The sequence below is a fragment of the Pipistrellus hanaki genome, assembly GCF_964339955.1.
Source record: "Pipistrellus hanaki genome assembly, chromosome: 3".
NCBI classification, from domain to species: domain Eukaryota; kingdom Metazoa; phylum Chordata; class Mammalia; order Chiroptera; family Vespertilionidae; genus Pipistrellus; species Pipistrellus hanaki.
Window position 1 is genome coordinate 92,937,962 of NC_140505.1, and position 17,777 is coordinate 92,955,738.

Here is a 17,777-nt window from a genome sequence, read left to right on the forward strand (position 1 = left end):
CTGATTTTAAAAACTAATAAGTTAAAAATTGCCACACACACAAAAGAACCAAATAGTCCACAAAACAGTCTCCTTTCCTTCTGAAGGTTTTACATGCACTGTAATCATTAACTAGTCTTTTACTATTAAACTTAAATGGCCAATTGAGACAAACATTCTGAGACCTTCTTCCACCACTGATAAGACTGGGGTGGCAGGTGTTGGGAATAATATTCATTTTTCCTTCTGAGCTTTCTGGGCAGATTTGGTGACCTTGCCAGCTCCAGCTGCCTTTTTGTCCACTGCTTTGATGACATCCACAGCAACTGTCTGTCTCATATCACGAACCACGAATCGGCCCAGAGGAGGGTAGTCAGAGAAGCTCTCAACACAGATGGGCTTGCTAGGAATCATATCAATGATGGCAGCATCACCAGATTTCAAAAACTTGGAGCCATTTTCCAGCTTTTTCCCAATACGACGATCAATCTTCTCCTTCAGCTCAGCAAATTTGCAAGCAATGTGAGCTGTGTGATAATCCAGCACAGGTGCATATCCAGCACTGATCTGGCCTGGATGATTCAGGATAAGCACCTGAACTGTGAAGCCAGCTGCTTCCATTGGTGGATCATTTTTGCTGTCACCAGCCACATTGCCACGGCGAACATCTTTGACAGACACGTTCTTGACGTTGAAGCCCACATTGTCCCCAGGAAGAGCTTCACTCAGAGCTTCATGGTGCATTTCAACAGACTTTACTTCAGTTGTAACGTTGACTGGAGCAAAGGTGACCACTATGCTGGGCTTGGAACACCAGTCTCCACTCTGCCCACAGGGACAGTACCAATACCACCAATTTTATAGACATCCTGAAGGGGCAGGCGAAGGGGCTTGTCAGTTGGACGAGTTGGTGGAAGGATGCAATCCAGAGCTTCAGGCAGTGTGGTTTCACTGGCATTGCCATCTTTACGGTGACCTTCCATCCCTTGAACCAAGGCATAGTAGCACTTGGCTCCAGCATGTTGTCACCATTCCAACCAGAAACTGGCACAAATGCTACTGTGTCAGGGTTGTAGCCAATTTTCTTAATGTAGGTGCTGACTTCTTTAACAATTTCCTTGTATCTTTTCTGGCTGTAGGGTGGCTCAGTGGAATCCATTTTAACACCAACCATCAGCTGTTTCACACCCAGTGTGTAGGCGAGAAGGGCATGCTCACGGGTCTGTCCATTCTTGGAGATGCCTGCTTCAAATTCACCAACACTAGCAGCAACAATCAGGACAGCACAGTCGGCCTCAGATGTGCCTGTAATCATGTTTTTTATGAAGTCTCTGTGCCCTGGGGCATCAGTGATGGTCACATAATACTTGCTGGTCTCGAATTTCCACAGGGAGATATCAATGGTGATACCTCTCTCCCGTTCAACTTTCAGTTTATCTAAGACCCAGGCATACTTGAAGGACCCCTTCCCCATCTCAGCAGCCTCCTCAAATTTCCTCATGATTCTTTTGTCGATCCCACCACATTTGTAGATGAGATGGCCGGTAGTGGTAGACTTGCCGGAATCTATGTGTTCAATGACAACAATTTTAAAAATATATATATATATTATTGATTTTTTTACAGAGGGTAAGAAGGATAGAGAGTTAGAAACATCGATGAGAGAATCATCGATCAGCTGCCTCCTGCACACCCCCCCTGGGGATGTGCCCGCAACCAAGGTACATGCCCTTGACCAGAATCAAACCTGGGACCTTTCAGTCCACAGGCTGACACTCCTTCCACTGAGCCAAAGCGGTTTTGGCCAATGACAACAATGTTGATGTGAGTCTTTTCCTTTCCCATCTTGGGTTTGAGTTAATGGTGATTTTCACGACACCTTTGTTCTGGCGTCAAACCCGTTACGAAAATAAACGGCAGTACCATATTTAATTTTTTGAGATAACTCCATACTGTTTTTTTGTTTGTTTGTTTTTGTTTTCTTTTCTTTTCTTTTTTCTCATCTGGAAGACTTTTATTTATTTATTTTCTCATTTTTTTAAATTAAGATTTTATATGTATACATATCTTACCAATCCCCCCACCCCCCACCCCCTTCCCATATATGCCTTCCCTTCCCAGAGTTTTGCGTCCATTGGTTATACTTATATGCATGCATATAAATCCTTCGGTTGATCTCTTTATTTCCCCCATATCTCCCTACCTTCCCCGCTGTAATTTGACAGTCTGTTTCTTTACTGTCTCTGTATCTATCTTTTTGTTCATCAGTTTCTAATGTTCCTTATTATCCATAAATGAGTGAGATCATGTGGTGTTTTTCTCTCATTGACTGGCTTATTTCACTGAGCATAATGTTCTCCAATTCCATCCAGGTTGCTGCAAATGATAAGAATTCCTTCTTTTTTATGGCAGCATAGTATTCCATTGTGTAGATGTACCATAGTTTTTTGATCTAATCATCTGCTGATGGGCACCTAGGCTGTTTCCAAATCCTAGCTATTGTAGATTGTGCTGCTATAAACATAGGGGTGCATATATCCTTTTTGGTGGTTGTTTCTAGTTTCTTAGGTTATATTCCTAGGAGTGGGATTACTGGGTCAAATGGGAGTTCCATTTTCAATTTTTTTTATGAAACTCCATACTGTTCTCCACAGTAGTTGCACCAGTCTGCATTCCCACCAGCAGTGCACGAGGGTTCCTTTTTCTCTGCTTCCTCGCCAGCACTTGTCGTTTGCTGATTTGTTGATGTTGGCCATTCTGACAGGTGTGAGATGGTACCGCATTGTCGGTTTTTTGTTTTTGTTTTTTAAATATATTTTATTGATTTTGTACAGAGAGGAAGGGAAAGAGATAGAGAGCTAGAAACATCGATGAGAGAGAGTCATCGATCAGCTGCCTCTTACACACCCCCTACTGGGGATATGCCTGCAACCAAGGTACATGCCCTTGACCGGAATCGAACCCGGGTCCCTTCAGTCCCCAAGCCGACGCTCTATCCATTGAGCCAAACCGGTTTCGGCCCGCATTGTCGTTTTGATTTGCATCTCTCTCCATACTGTTTTTGATAGTGCCTGCACCAGTCTGCATTCCCACCAGCAGTGTATTAGAGTTCTGTTTCTACATCCTCACCAATACTTAATCGTTTGTCCATTTGTTGATGATAGTCATTCTGATAGGTGTTGATTTGTTGATGATAGCCGTTTAAAAAATATATATATATACAATATATTATTGATTTTTTTTTACAGAGAGGAAGGGAGAGGGATAGAGAGCTAGAAACATCGATGAGAGAGAAACATCGATCAGCCGCCTCTTACACACCCCCTACTGGGGATGTGCCCGCAACCAAGGTACATGCCCTTGACAAGAATCGAACCTGGGACCCTTCAATCCACAGGTTGACGCTCTATCCACTGAGCCAAACTGGTTTCGGCAATGATAGCCATTCTCATAGTTGTCTTAATGACTTTAATGATTAGTGGTTTTGAGCATTTTTTTTTCATATATCTCTAGGCCTTCTGTATATCACTTTGTAGAAAGCCCTTTGCTGTTTTTAAATCAGACTAGAGGCTCCATGCAGGAATTTCATGCATGCGGGGGTGGGGAGGTTCCCAGCCAGGCCTGCACCTTCTTCAATCCAGAACTCCTTGGTGGATATCCGACTGCCTCTTGCAATCTGGGCCCACTGGCTCCTAACTGATCGCTCCTAACCACCTCTGTCTGTTCGCCCCTAATTGCCTCTGCTTTGCCACACACCCCAGTCTCAGGATTCCCACCTCCAGCTGGTCACAGGCACCAGGGACCCCGGCTTCCCTCCTTCTGGCTGATCATAGGCACCCGGGACCCCAGACCCGGGCCAGCTTTCCTCAGGCCGACTGTAGCCACAGTGGACTGTGGGGCAGGTGGCTTGTCTCTCTTCTGGGCTGCAGGTGCAGGCACTGGTGCCTGGGACTGCAGGGTGGGCAGTTTGTCCCTCTCCTGGGCTGCAGGCCCAGGTGCAGCCACTGGTGCCCAGGACTGTGGAGTGAGAGGCTTGTCCCTCTCCCAGGCCACAGCCTGGCTGTTCCCCATTCCTCTCTTCCCAGTGTTGAGTGTCTGAGCTGTTATGCCGTGATGGCGTGGTGACCATTTACATATTAGCTCTTTATTATATAGGATTGTTTGTCTTCCTTTTGTTAAATTGTATGAGCTCCCTACATACTTTGGAGATTAACTCCTTATCAGATGTATCATTGACAAATATATTCTTCCATACCATGTGCTCCATTGTTATTTTGTGGATGGTTTCTTTTGAGGGCAGAAGCTTTTTATTTTGATGTAGTCCCATTTGTTTTGGTATTTTATTTTATTTTATTTTATTTATTTATTTATTTATTTATTTTTAAATCAATCTTTATTGTTCATATTATTACAAAGGTTCCTCATTTCTTCCCCCCTCCACCAGGTTCCCACCCCACCCTCCGCCCCCTCCCCATCCCCCATTGTCCTCATCCATAGGTGCACAGTTTATGTTCAGTCTCTTCCTCCCTCCCTTTCCCCGATAGTAAATCCCTTTTCAGATAGTAAATCAGTTACTTAGCATTTTCTCATATCAATAATACCTCCACATGCCCAATGATACACTTTACACAAAAGACATTTCCAAATAGGTCAACCAGCCTCATCCAGGCCCCACCCAAGGCACTCACAGATCAACACCCCAGCGCTATACTAACTCAACACATCCAGATCTAAGCCTTCATCAGTTGATTCAGCAGACCCTCAAGTTCCCACAAAAGTTTCCAGCCATGTCTGAGAGGCAGCCGTGGGGCAGGGGCAGGCGAGAAGCGAGCTGTTCCGGGCCTGGCTGCTCTGGGCCTGGCCTCTGTTGCTCTGGTTTGTTCCACAACCAGCTGCTCCAGGTCTGGTCACTGCCGCTCCCGACCTAGTTGCTCTGGACTTGGCAGCTGCTGCTCCGGGCCTGGCCTCCCCCGACCCAGCTGCTCCGGGCCAGGCCCCTCCCAGCCTGGCAGCTGCTGTTCCGGGCCTGGCCGCACCTGACCCGGCTGCTCCGGGCCTGGCCGCCCCCAGCCTGGCAGCTGCTGCTCCGGGCCTGACCGCCCCCAGCCTGGCAGCTGCTGCTCCGGGCCTGGCCGCACCAGACCTGGCTGCTCCGGGCTTGGCCGCTCCCAGCCTGGCAGCTGCTGCTCCGGGCCTGGCCGCACCCGACTCGGCTGCTCCGGGCCTGGCCGCTCCAAGCCTGGCAGCCGCTGCTCCGGGCCTGGCCACTCCCAGCCTGGCAGCTGCTGCTCCGGGCCTGGCCACACCAGACCCGGCTGCTCTGGGCCCGGCCGCTCCAGGCCTGGCCGCTCTGTTTTGGTATTTTAAAAGGGATTGCATTGAATCTATGGGTTTCTTTGGGTAGTATGGACATTTTAATGATGTTGATTCTACCAATCCATGACACAGTATTTTCTTCCACTTGTTTCCATCTTCCTCAATCTTTTTTCAATGTCCTGTACAAGTCTTTTACCCTCTTGGTTAAATTTATTTCTAAGTATCTTATTTTTGTTGTTGCACTGGTAAATGGGATTTTTGTTTTCTCTTTCTGAAAGTTTATTATTGATGTTTAAAATGCTATAGAACTCTGGGTGTTAATTTTGTATACTGCTACATGGTTGAATTTATTAAATTTAGTAGTTTTTTGATGGAGTCTTTAGGGTTTTCTATGTACACTATTATGCCATGTGCAAATAATGACAGTTTTATTACCTCCTTTCCAATTTGGATGTCTTTTATTTCTCCTTGTCTGATTCCTGTGGCTAGGACTTCCAGTATTGTGTTGGACAAAACTGGTGAAAGTGGACATTTCTGTCTTGTTCCTGTTCTTAGGGGAAATGGTTTTAGTTTTTGTACATTGAGTATGATTCTGGCTGTAGGTTTATCATATATGGCTTTTATTATATTGAGGTATGATCCATGTACCCCCACTTTGCAGAGAATTTTATCAAAAAGCACTGTTGGATTTTGTGGAATTATTTTTCTGCATCAATTGATAATGATCATATGATTTTTGTCTTGCAGTCTGTTTATGTGATGTATCACATTTATTGATTTATAAATATTGTACTAGTCTTGCATCCCTGGAATAAATTCCACTTGGGAGGGGAGATTAAAAATGGTGCAGAGTAAGCGGATGCTGCACAGGCATACTCCCAGGAACAAACTGGTATTACAACTAAAACACAGAAAAACTTCCTGAACACTCAACAGAAAACTTGCAGGGGAGAACCCTGATACCTGAGGACTGAAAGTGGTGACTGTATAGAGACTAGTATGAGGGGTGGAGGTGTGAAAGGGCTGGCTGGGCACCAACAGACAACAATTGAAGTCTCAGAAAAATATCAGCTTGGGGGGGGGGGGTGGGGTTGCCACTGAGAACTCTGGGATCTAGTCCCCAAGCTGGGGTCCTCAGCAGAGAGCACAAAAACTGAGGAGGATACCCACGTAGCCTCTGGCTGTGAAAAGCAGCGGGGTGCTGTCTGCCAAGGAATGAGCGCTGAAAACTCAGGCACCCTCTTAAAGGGCAAATACACTAAATTCTCTGTGGGGCAACCTAACTTGTGCCCCGGTAGAGAAAGGGTGAAGTGGACTGGAGCTGTGAGAGCAGAAGCCAGGACTGGAGACTCTGGGAATAGAGCTTAGAAGGCAGACACCCCAAGTTTCCTGACTGAGTCATTCCCTCACACAGAGGAGGAGATCTTTCCCACCTAGACATTTGCCTTGCCTGGGGAGAAGACAGTTGACACACCATATTGGAAAACATTTTGCTCTGAGGCCACTTAAGAGATTATAAATAACAATTAACCTACAGGAAGAAGCAACTTCCCTACCCCATTGGAAGAAACAAAACAAAACAAAACAAACAAACAAACAAACAAAAAAACCTCTCACCAAACCTGTGGATAATTACCTGCAGGACATTTAAAGTCAGAATCCAATCTGTCTGTAGACAGAAGTGGTCTCTGGAGGATTTGAGTCTTTGCCTGATCTAATTAACCAGAAACGGCTTTAACACTGTCCTGCTTTAGAGATTGAGAGGTGTAGAGGAGCTACTTCATATAGTGGTTACCAATCTTTCAGACCTCATGAACCACCAGTGGTCCATGGATCACCGGTTGGTGACTGCTACTCCAAAGGTTTTCTTAAACCAGCAACTGCCAACCATTCAGACTTCACAGACCCCCAGTTGGTGACTACTGTCCTAATACATAGTCACAAACCCAAACAGCCAAAATGAGGAGACAAAGAAACAACCTCCAAATGAAAGAACTAGAAAATTCTCCAGAAGAAGAGATAAATGAAGTAGAGATAAGAAATTTATCTGAATAAGAGTTCAGAATAATGATGAATAGCATGAAAAAAGGATGTAGTAACTATGAAAAAAGAAAAGTCTGAGAGAAAGAATGTCACAATACAAATAAAGAACACATTGGAAGAAATAGCAGATTAGGGGAAGCTGAGGATCGAATCAGTGAATTAGAAGGAGCTGAAAATGTCAGTCAGAGAACCAAAAAGGAAAAACAATTAAAAAACAGGAGGACAGCTTAAGAGAGCTGTGGGACATTTTAAAATATAACAGAATAAAAAAAATAAAAAATAAAATAAAATATAACAGAATAGGTGTGCCAGAAGAGGCAGAGAGACAGGCATAGAGAAGATATTTGAAGAAATCATGGCAGAAAACTATTTAGTCATGACATGTGGTCTTTTTAATGTATTGCTGAATCCTTTTAATGTATTGCTGGTCACAATGTAAGTGACAGGCCTACTAGCAGGTAGGTATGATGCACATTGACCACTAAGGGCAGACGCTCAATGCAGTAGCTGCCAAGCGACAACAGCTTTGTAGAGTGCCCTTGCACACTTGAGGACCCCTTGAGGGATGTTGGACTGCTGGTTTTGGCCCAATCACCATAGGCCAGGCTAAGGAATCCTACTTGCTGGAGAGATCCTGTTCACTTTGCAGATACCCCTTGAGTCCCAATGCCTCCCAAGGTGTGGGCATCCAGGGAGGAACTGTGGGAGGTTAGCTCCAGGGTGTCTCTGGCCTGTTTTGCCCATTCCCGCCCCACCCAGCTAACTTAATTAATTTGCTTTCAATGTGCAAAAATCCATGTACGTAGTCTATAGTTTCCTAATATTTCGTTGAGGATTTTAGCATCTTGATCATCAGGGATATCCTATCTAATAGAAGAGTAATATGCAAATTGACCATATCTCTGTTATACTCACAAGCCATTCCCACCAGCCAATCAGGAGCAAATATGCAAATAAATGCAACCAAGATGGCTGCGGTTACAGAGAGCAGGAGGGAGGCTTGGAGGAAGCCAAGCTTTCTGCCTTCCCTTGCTGGCCTAGGCCTCCACTCAAGGCTACAATTTTTCAATGATAGAAGAGAAATAAATCCAAACAGAAATGGTGGCAGCCACGGAGCTGGAAAGAGCAGGAGACTAGGTTTGCCCCAGGCAATGGAGGAAACCAAGCTTCTGAAGCCCTGGTTTGCCTTGGCTCCATTCCAGGCTACAAAGTTTTAATTATAGAAGATACATAAATCCCAACAGAAATGGCTGCCACACGGAGCAAGCAAGAGGCTTGGCTCTGCTCCAGGCTATAAAGTTTCAATTGTAGAAGATAAATAAAACCCAGATACCAGGGCCTCCTCTTGGGTCATTGGGGGGCGTGGTTGGCCTGCAAGCCACCACAGGTCCCTCGCCCAGGCCAGTCCACACTCCAAGGGAACACCCACCGATCCAGGACACCCTTCAGCTGGTCCCCACCCATGCACCAGGCCTCTATCCTATCTAATACAAGAGTAATATGCAGATTGACCATCACTCCAACACACAAGATGGCTGCCCCAATGTGGTCAAAGATCTGCCCCCATGTGGACACAAGATGGCTACCATAAGAAGGCTAGCAGAGGAGGGCAGTTGGGAGGGACTGACCAGGCCTGCAAGGGAGGGCAGTTGGGAGTGATCAAGCCTGCAGGGGAGTGCAGTTAGGGGTGACCAGGCCCGCAGAGGAGGGAAGTTGGGGGTGACTGGGCCTGCAGGGAAGGGCAGTTTGGGGGGACCCAGGCCTGCAGTGGAGAGCAGTTGGAGGGGCCAGGCCTGCAGGGGAGGGCAGTTAGGGGTGACCAGGCCTGCAGGGGACAGCAGTTAGTGGCAAACAGGCTGCAGGGGAGCAATTAGGCATCAGTCAGGCTGGCAGGGGAGTGGATTTTCAGGCTGGCAGGCAGAAACAGTTAGGGGCAATCAGGAAGGCAGGCAGGCAGGCAAGCAGTTGGGAGCCAGCAGTCCTGGATTGGAGAGGATGCAGGCTGGGCTGAGGGACACACATTTCCCCCCCCCCCCCCTCCATGCATGAATTTCATGTTATCTAGTTATACTATTCTATGATTATCCTATAATTCTCTTTGAAGTGTTTTTATCAGGTTTTTGGAATTATGATACTGCTTGCTAGGTTTGGAAATGTTCCTTCCTCTTGAATTTTTTGGAATAGTTTGAGGAGGATAGTGGTTATTCTTCTTTGAGTGTTTGGTAAAACTCCCCTGTGAAGCCATCCAGACCAGGGGCTTTTGTCTGCTGAAAGGTTTTTTTTTATTTATTTTTTATTTTTTATTACTACTTCAATTTCACCAGTAGTTATTGGCCTATTTAGGTTTTCTGATTCTTCCTGATTGGGTTTTGGAAGATTATATTTTTCTAGGATTATATTCATTTTGTCCAGGTTGTCCAGTTTGTTGAGATATAGTCATTTGTAGTATTTTTATTTTTTGCTATCCTTTGTATTTCTGTGTTATTACTTCACTGATTTTGTTTCTGATTTTGTTTATTTGGGTCCTCTCTCTGGTTCTTGATGAGTCTAGCTAGAGGCTCATCAATCTTGTTTATCTTTTCAAAAATCCAGCTCTTGGTGTCATGGACTTTGTTTTTTAGTCTATCATTTATTTCTGCTTTAATCTTTATTGTTTCCTTCCTTCTAACGACTGGGGTCTTCTTGTTGTTCTCTTTCTAATTCTTTAAGTTGTGTGGTTAAATAGTTTATTTTTAATTTTTTGCTTTTTTCTGGTAGGTCTATAGTGCTATGAACTTCCTGCTCAAGACTGTTTTCCCTTTGTCCCATAGATTTTGTGTTGTTTGTTCATTTTAATTTATTTCCAGGAAGTTTTTGATTTCTTGCTTGATCTCATTGGTAACCCATGCATTGTTTAACAATATGCTACTTAGTCTCCATGTGTTTGAATATACCTGAGTATTTTTGCTATAGTTGATTTCTAATTTTATTCCATTGTGATATTATTACAATCTTCTTGAACTTGTAGAGACTTGTTTTCTGTTTTGCATGTGGTCTAACTTTGAGAATGACCCATGTGCATTTTATTAAAAATGATTATTCTTCAGCTTTGCTGAGAAATGTCCTGAAAATGTTAATTAATTCTATCTGACCCAGTGTGTCATTTAGGGTCACTGTTTTCTTGTTGATTTTTTGTCTAACAGTGTTTTCCAAACTTTTGACATATGTGTACCCCTTCAATAATTTTCGTAATGCTGAGTACCCCTCGTACTCATGAAAACATAGAATTAGGCGCAGCTAAACATATCCCCACCAAACTCTTCCCGTACCCCTGGGGGTACGCGTACCACACTTTGAGAAACACTGGTCTAGAAGATCTGTCCAGAGAGGAACCAAGATAGCATAGGTAAATGCGGGTATGTGCTATCTCCCACAACCACATACATTAGCATTACAACTAAAAAACAGAACAACCATCATTCAGAACTACCTGAAAGCTGACTGATTGGAAGTCCTACAACAAGAGAAGTACAGAAGAAAGCTCATTGTGACTATTAGAGGCACAGACATTGAACACACTGGTCTAACACTCATGTGTGCTGTGTTTTTTAATCGGGAGCAAGATCATCTCTATGGAGGGCACCTATGAGAAGTAGGCGGTCCCAACAGCACACCAGACCCCCAACTCAGAGTTCCAGAGATGGTTTTTACAACTGTAAAAACCCCCGATTGTGTTTGAGTGAGATGCACGCTGATTGAGACGCAGTTTTTCCTTTTAAAGGGCTGGCACACAAAAGTACTTGTACTTGATTGCTCTGAGCTACAGCACCAGCAACTTTGGGGAACCTGGACACGTATAGGGAGGAACTTGACTGGCATTGGGACAGGAAATTGGGGAAGGCTTTCTGCCAAAAAGGGGTGCTTTCAGAGGTTATTATTCCTGTGCTGGGACCTCCACCAACACAGAGCTGGCAGGCAGCCACATCTGAGTTTCCATCAGCTTGGCTCATAGTGTTTGCTCAGTTCTGGGAATTCACTGAGACCCTTCCCATCTAATTTGCAGCCACACCAAAGCTGTTTCCAGCAGTGTTTCCATATGAATTGTCTGTGCTGGCTCTGGCTTCAGACATTGCTGAAAGCTCTGAAACTAGCTGCAGCTGGCATCAGTGTGCCCCAAACCTATTAGTAAAAGGCCCAAGATTCGAAACTAACACCAGCCTGCTTTGCTTCACAGCTGGGCCTTGCCTGGACACTACCTAGCCAAAACAAATAGTAGCCATCTGCAGATCTCTCTTCTGCTGGGGTGACTCCAGGCATTGGCTAACTTTGCACCTCCTTGGAAGCCTTAGGGCCAGTGCACCTGGTGGACAGTTTCAGAGCATAGCAGATTACAACTCTACACATCCAAAAGCAACACACTCAAGGGCCAGACTCAGTGAGTACCAAAGCCCAACTGAATGAAATCTTGCTTGGTAGGAGTATTTCAGTGAATAGCAGCTCTTCCACTGTAGTTGAAGCTGGCTCTTACAGCCAAATGGCCTGGACTTCAACTCCTCCCAATGACTCCAACAGCAATCAAGGTTCAACTATAAGACTATGCACACAGTGCACCCAGGTTTACCTAGATTTCCCATCTCAGGAGACTGGGGAGGCTGAACCATTGGGCACTACAGGACACCTACTACACAAGGCCACTCTAAGAATTCCAGGACACATTGCACCTCTAATACATAGAAGCAAACACAGGGAAGCAGCCGAAATGTGAAATAAGGAGACAAATGAAAGAAACGGAAGCAAGCAAACTACTTGATACAGAGTTCAAAACAAGGGTTATAAGAATGCTCAAGGATTTTTTTTTTTAGTAGACCTTTATTGTTCATATTATTACAGATGTTCCTCATTTCCCCCCCCTCCTCCAGGTTCCTGCCCCCACCCTCTGTCCTTTCCCCATCCCCCATTGTCCTCATCCATAGGTGCAGTTTATGTTCAGTCTCTTCCCGCACCCCCCACTCCTTTTTTCCCTGAGAATCATCAGTCCACTCCCCTTCCATACCTCTGATTCTATTATATTCAACAGTTAATATTGTTCATCAGGTTTTTTAATTCCCTTGGTTTTTAGATTCACTTGTTGATAGTTACGTATTTGTTGTTCATAATTTCTATCTTTATTTTCTTTCTCTTCAGAAAGGTCCCCTTCAGCAATTCATATAATTCTGGTTTGGCAGTGACGAACTCCTTTAGCTTTTTTTTTTTTATTAGTGAAGCTCTTTATCTGGCCTTTGATTCTGAGTGATAGATTTGCTGGGTAGATTATTTTTGGCTGTAGGTTCTTGCTATTCATCACTTTGAATTTTTCTTGCCATTCCCATCTGGCCTGCATGGTTTCTGTTGAGAAATCAGCTGACAGTCGTATGGGTGTTCCTTTATAGGTAAGTACCCGTTTCTCTCTTGATGCTTTTAATATTCTCTTTTGCTCTTGGGATTTCAATTATGATATGTGTTGATGTGGTCCTCTTTGAATTCCTTTTGTTTGGAGTTCTGTGCACTTCCTGGACTTGTAGGTCTAATTCTTTCACCAGGTGGGGGAAGTTTTCTGTCACTATTTCTTTCAGTATGTTTTCGGTATCTTGCTCTCTCTCTTCTTCTGGGACCCCCATAATTCTGATGGTGGTTCGCTTGAAGTTGTCCCAGAGGTTTCTTACATTATTTTCAACTTTCTGGATTCTCTTGTCTTCTTGCTTCTGCGGAGGAGTATCTTTTGGCTCTTTATGTTCCAAATCTTTGACTTGATTCTTGCGATCTTCTATTCTGTTTTTAGGACTCTATAATATTTTTTATTTCAGACAATGTATTCTTTATTTCTTGTTGATCCTTTATTATTTCTAGTTGATCCCTTTTCATATCCTCATGGGTCTTATCGACCTTTTCTAGGAGATTCTTGAAAAACCTTATAAGCGTGGTTTTGAACTCTATATCAGTTGCTTTTGTCCTCCATTTCTTTCGTTTATGATCTCTTTCCTTGTCTCGGCATTTTCGCAGCTTCCCTGAGTTGGTAGCCTTAAAAGTCTCTGTGTTCAGCTTGGATGGGGCAGAGTTTCAGGGTGGAGCCTACAGCCTTGGCTTCCGTCAGCCCCGCCCTATGAGGCTCCTGAGTCCCAGTATTCCTCAGAGTCCTTCGGTACTCACTACAGGCACCTCTGAGAGAAAGGTGCCCTCAAGTTTCACCTGCTACCGAACAGCCTAGGCTCTCCCCCAATGAGCCCAGAACTGGGATTCAGTTCTGTTGGAAGTGGGTTGGAAGTGGGGTTCAGAGCAGTCTGGAGCTTTTGTCTCCTTCTCACTAGGGCAATCCAGTGGCACAGTCAACCACTCATTCTCTGCGCGCAATGTGCGCGCCTCCGGAACTTCCTTTCGCCGCTCCCCTGGTTTTCCACCTTACAGCCCAGGCTCCCTCTGTATAAGCCTGGGTCTCCAGGGTGTGGCCTAGAACTGGGTTTAGTGCAGTCGGAACTGGGGCTCAGCACAGTCCAGAGTTTTTGTCTCCTTCCCACTAGGGCAATCTAGCAGCAGAGTCAACAGTCCGTCCTCTGTGCGTAATGTGCGCGCCTCCGGGGGCTCTGCCTTTCGCCACTCTCCTGAGATTCTGCCTAACAACCCAAGCTCCCTCTGTATGAGTCTGGGTCCCCAGGTTCTGGCCTAGAAATGGGGTTCAGTGCTGTCAGATCTGGGGTTCAGCACAGTCAGTCCGGAGCTTTTATCTCCTTCCCGCTAGGGAACGCCAGCCAGGCACTCAGCCTCCCCCTCCTTTCTGGCCCCGTCCTCTCCGCGCGCGCAACGTGGCTTTGTACCTTAGGCTTTTACAGCTTCAAGGATCTTTTTAAAAAATGTATATATATATTTTTTTTTACAGAGAGAAAGAGAGAGAGATAGAGAGCTAGAAACATCAATGAGAGAATCATTGATCAGCTGCCTTCTGCCAGAACGGAGTGTCAAGAAATATTGAAAGTGATGAATAGTAAGGACCTGCAATCAAGATTAATCTACCCAGCAACACTAACTCTTAGAATTGAAAGTCAGATAAAGAAATTCACAGACAAGAAAAGGTTAAAGGTTTTTTCTATTTCTACATGAAATGTGGAAGGATATTCTTTAAGAAGAAACAGCAGCCTTGGCTGGTTTGGCTTAATGGATAGAGCATTGGCCTGTGGACTGAAAGATCCTGGATTTGATTCTGGCCAACGGCACATACCTGGCTTGTGGACTTGATCCCCAGGAGGGGTCATACAGGAGGCAGCCAATCAATGATTCTCTCTCATCATTGATGTTTCTAATCTCTCCCTCTCCCTTCCTATATAAAATAAATAAAATATGTATTTTTAGAAAGAGATAAATGTGAAAAGTAAATGGCAGTAAATACATATTTATGAACAAATAATCTAAAAGTCAAAAGAAATGAACAAGAAGTTTGATGAACCAAATAAATTGATGGACAAAATAGAATCAGAGGCATGGCAACATGGAACAGACTGAATCTCTGAGGGAAGTGGGAGTGGTGGGTAGGGAGAGATTAACCCAAAAACTTACTTATGGACACAGAGAAAAGTATGGTGAAGGCCTGAGATAGGGCAGTGTGGTAACTGGGTGGAGGAGGGCGATGGGGTGACAAAAGGGGGGATATCTATAATACTCTCAACAATATTTAAAAGTGAAAATAAAAGATCTCCGGTGAAGTGGGTGTTAACATCCCCTTCTGTGATTGTATTGTTGTCGATTTCTCCCTTGATATTCTTCAGAATTTATTTTATATTCGAGGCCAATGTACAAAATTCATGCAAGGGGCTTGACCCTGTCAGCACTAGCTTCGTCCGGAAGGTCGTCCATAAGGTTTTTTGGCTGTTGGGTCTAATTAATATATTACCTTTTATTATTATAGAAGTGATTTGGATGCTCTTGTATTGGGTGCACATATGTTTACCACAATTATATCCTATTGTATCAATCCCTTTATTTAATTCTTTTTAAAAATATATATTTTATTGATTTTTTTACAGAGAGGAAGGGAGAGGGATACAGAGTTAGAAACATCTATGAGAAAGAAACATCAACCACCTGCCTCCTGCACACACCCCACCGGGGATGTGCCCGCAACCAATGTACATGTCCTTGACTGGAATTGAACCTAGGACCCTTCAGTCTGTAGACCGATGCTCTATCCACTGAGCCAAACCGGTTTTGGCTATCAATCCCTTTAATATTATGAAGTGGCCTTATTATTATTTTTTTTCATTTTTTAAAAAAATATATTTTATTGATCTTTTACAGAGAGGAAGGGAAAGGGATAGAGAGCTAGAAACAGAGAAAAACCAAGATGGTGGCATAGGGTAGACACCCGAATGCAGCCTACCACAACAAATTTGAATTTAGAACTGGAAAACAGGGGAGGCATTGCCCTGAAGCATCAGACGGCTAGCTGAGAGGAGGCTCTGCCATCTGGGAAGGAGAGAGAAGGCACGCTGAACCTCAGGAACTGTGAAGGTACGGAGAACTGTGCACGTGAAAAGCCGCTGGCTTACTCCCGGTGTGCGAAGAGGAAGGGCCGGACCAAGATTGATGCTAGCTTATTCCCAGTGCACAGAGAGGGTGGGCTGGCCGATTTGCTACTGACTTACTCCCGGTGCGCAGAGAGGGCAGACAGCTAACGTGTGGTTGGCTTTCTTGTTCGAGTCAGGGAGAGGCCAGACTGTCAGGCAGTGGGCAGAGATCTCTCGGAGGTGTGTGAAGCCAGCGGCCATTACTGCGGGACTTGGGGAAGAGCCGAAGGGAAAACAAAGCTTGTCTGCACCAACCTGAGACTCTGCCCCATCCAAGCTGAGCACAGAAGCTCTCCCAGAGGCTGGCTTTCTCTAAGGAGGGACTGGCCGGAATCCAAAGCTTCTCTGCACCTTTACCAAAGAGGTAAGCGCACCTGCAACCAATCTTCCGAAACTCACCGTGAACAGGACTTTTCTAAGGCGAGACTGACAGGGAACCAAAGATTGTCTGCGCCACCCCGAGACCCCACTTCATCCAAGTGGAGTACAGAAGCCCTCCTAGCTGAGACACTGGTGATCCTCACAGCCAAATGTCTTGGAGATCAACGCTTCCCAGTGATACCAACAATAAGCAAGGCTTAACAACATGACTGCACACACAGCCCACAAAGGGCTACACCAAGACTGTCCACTGCAGGTAACTGGGATGGCTGTGCTACTGGGCTCTACCAGAACACCTAGCACACAAAACTAATCCATCAAATCAGGGAAACAACTAAAATGCAGAGAAGAGGCAGGACACAAAGGAAGGAGATGGAGGAAAAGAAAAGATTGGACATTGAGTTCAAAACTACAGTTATAAGTTTATTCAAGAATATCCTAAAAGCCGATAAAATAAATGAAACCTATGAGGATATGAAAAGGGAGCAACTAGAAATAATAAGGGATCAACTAGAAATAAAGAAAACATTGTCTGAAATAAAAAATATTACACAGAGTCCGAAAAACAAAATGGAAGATCGCAAGAATAAAGACAAAGATTTAGAACACAAAGAGCCAGAGGACACTCCTCCACAGAAGCAAGAAGATAAGAGAATCCAGAAAGTTGAAGATAGTGTAAGAAACCTCTGGGACAATTTCAAGCAAAGCAACATCGGAATTATGGGGATCCCAGAAGAAGAGAGAGAGCAAGATACCAAAAACATATTGGAAGAAATAGTGACAGAAAACTTCCCCCACCTGGTGAAAGAAATAGACTTACAAGTCCAGGAAGCGCACAGAACCCCAAACAAAAGGAATCCAAGGAGGACCACACCAAGACACATCATAATTAAAATTGCAAGAGCAAAAGACAGAGAGAATATGAAAAGCAGATAATTACCTATATAGGAACACCCATACGATTGTCAGCTGATTTCTCAACAGAAACCATGCAGGCCAGGTGGGAATAGCAAGAAATATTCAATGTGATGAATAGCAAGAACCTACAGCCAAAAATATTCTACCCAGCAAAGCTATCATTCAGAATTGAAGGCCAGATAAAGAGCTTCACAAAGTAAAAAAAGCTAAAAGAGTTCATCAAGTGGTTATTTAGGAAGAGGAAGAAGATAAAGATAGAAATTATGAACAACAAATACGTACCTATCAACAAGTGAATCTAAAAACCAAGGGAATTAGCCAAAGCCCTTTGGCTCAGTGGTAGAGCGTTGGTCTGTGGACTGAAAGGTCCCAGGTTCGATTCCGGTCAGGGGCATGTATGTTGGTTGCAGGCACATCTCCGGTGGGGGGTGTGCAGGAGGCGGCTGGTTGATGTTTCTCTCTCATTGACGTTTCTGGCTCTCTATCTCTCTCCCTTCCTCCCTGTAAAAAAATCAATAAAATATATTTAAAATAAATAAATAAAAAAAATAACATAAAAACCAAGGGAAT

The 17,777-nt window shown here is 44.4% G+C and overlaps 1 protein-coding gene and 1 pseudogene across 2 annotated transcripts in view; one reads left to right on the forward strand and one right to left on the reverse strand.

Annotated features, from left to right (window-relative positions):
• The window catches only part of ATP6V1E1 (ATPase H+ transporting V1 subunit E1), a 79,144-nt gene that overhangs the window by 11,616 nt on the left and 49,751 nt on the right, over window positions 1-17,777 (forward strand). The window lies entirely within an intron of this gene.
• On the reverse strand, window positions 199-1,878 carry LOC311619933 (elongation factor 1-alpha 1-like; annotated as a pseudogene). The gene is made up of 2 exons: window positions 1,765-1,878; window positions 199-1,534 (listed from the first exon to the last, which is right to left on the reverse strand). The product of its transcript is annotated as an elongation factor 1-alpha 1-like (transcript).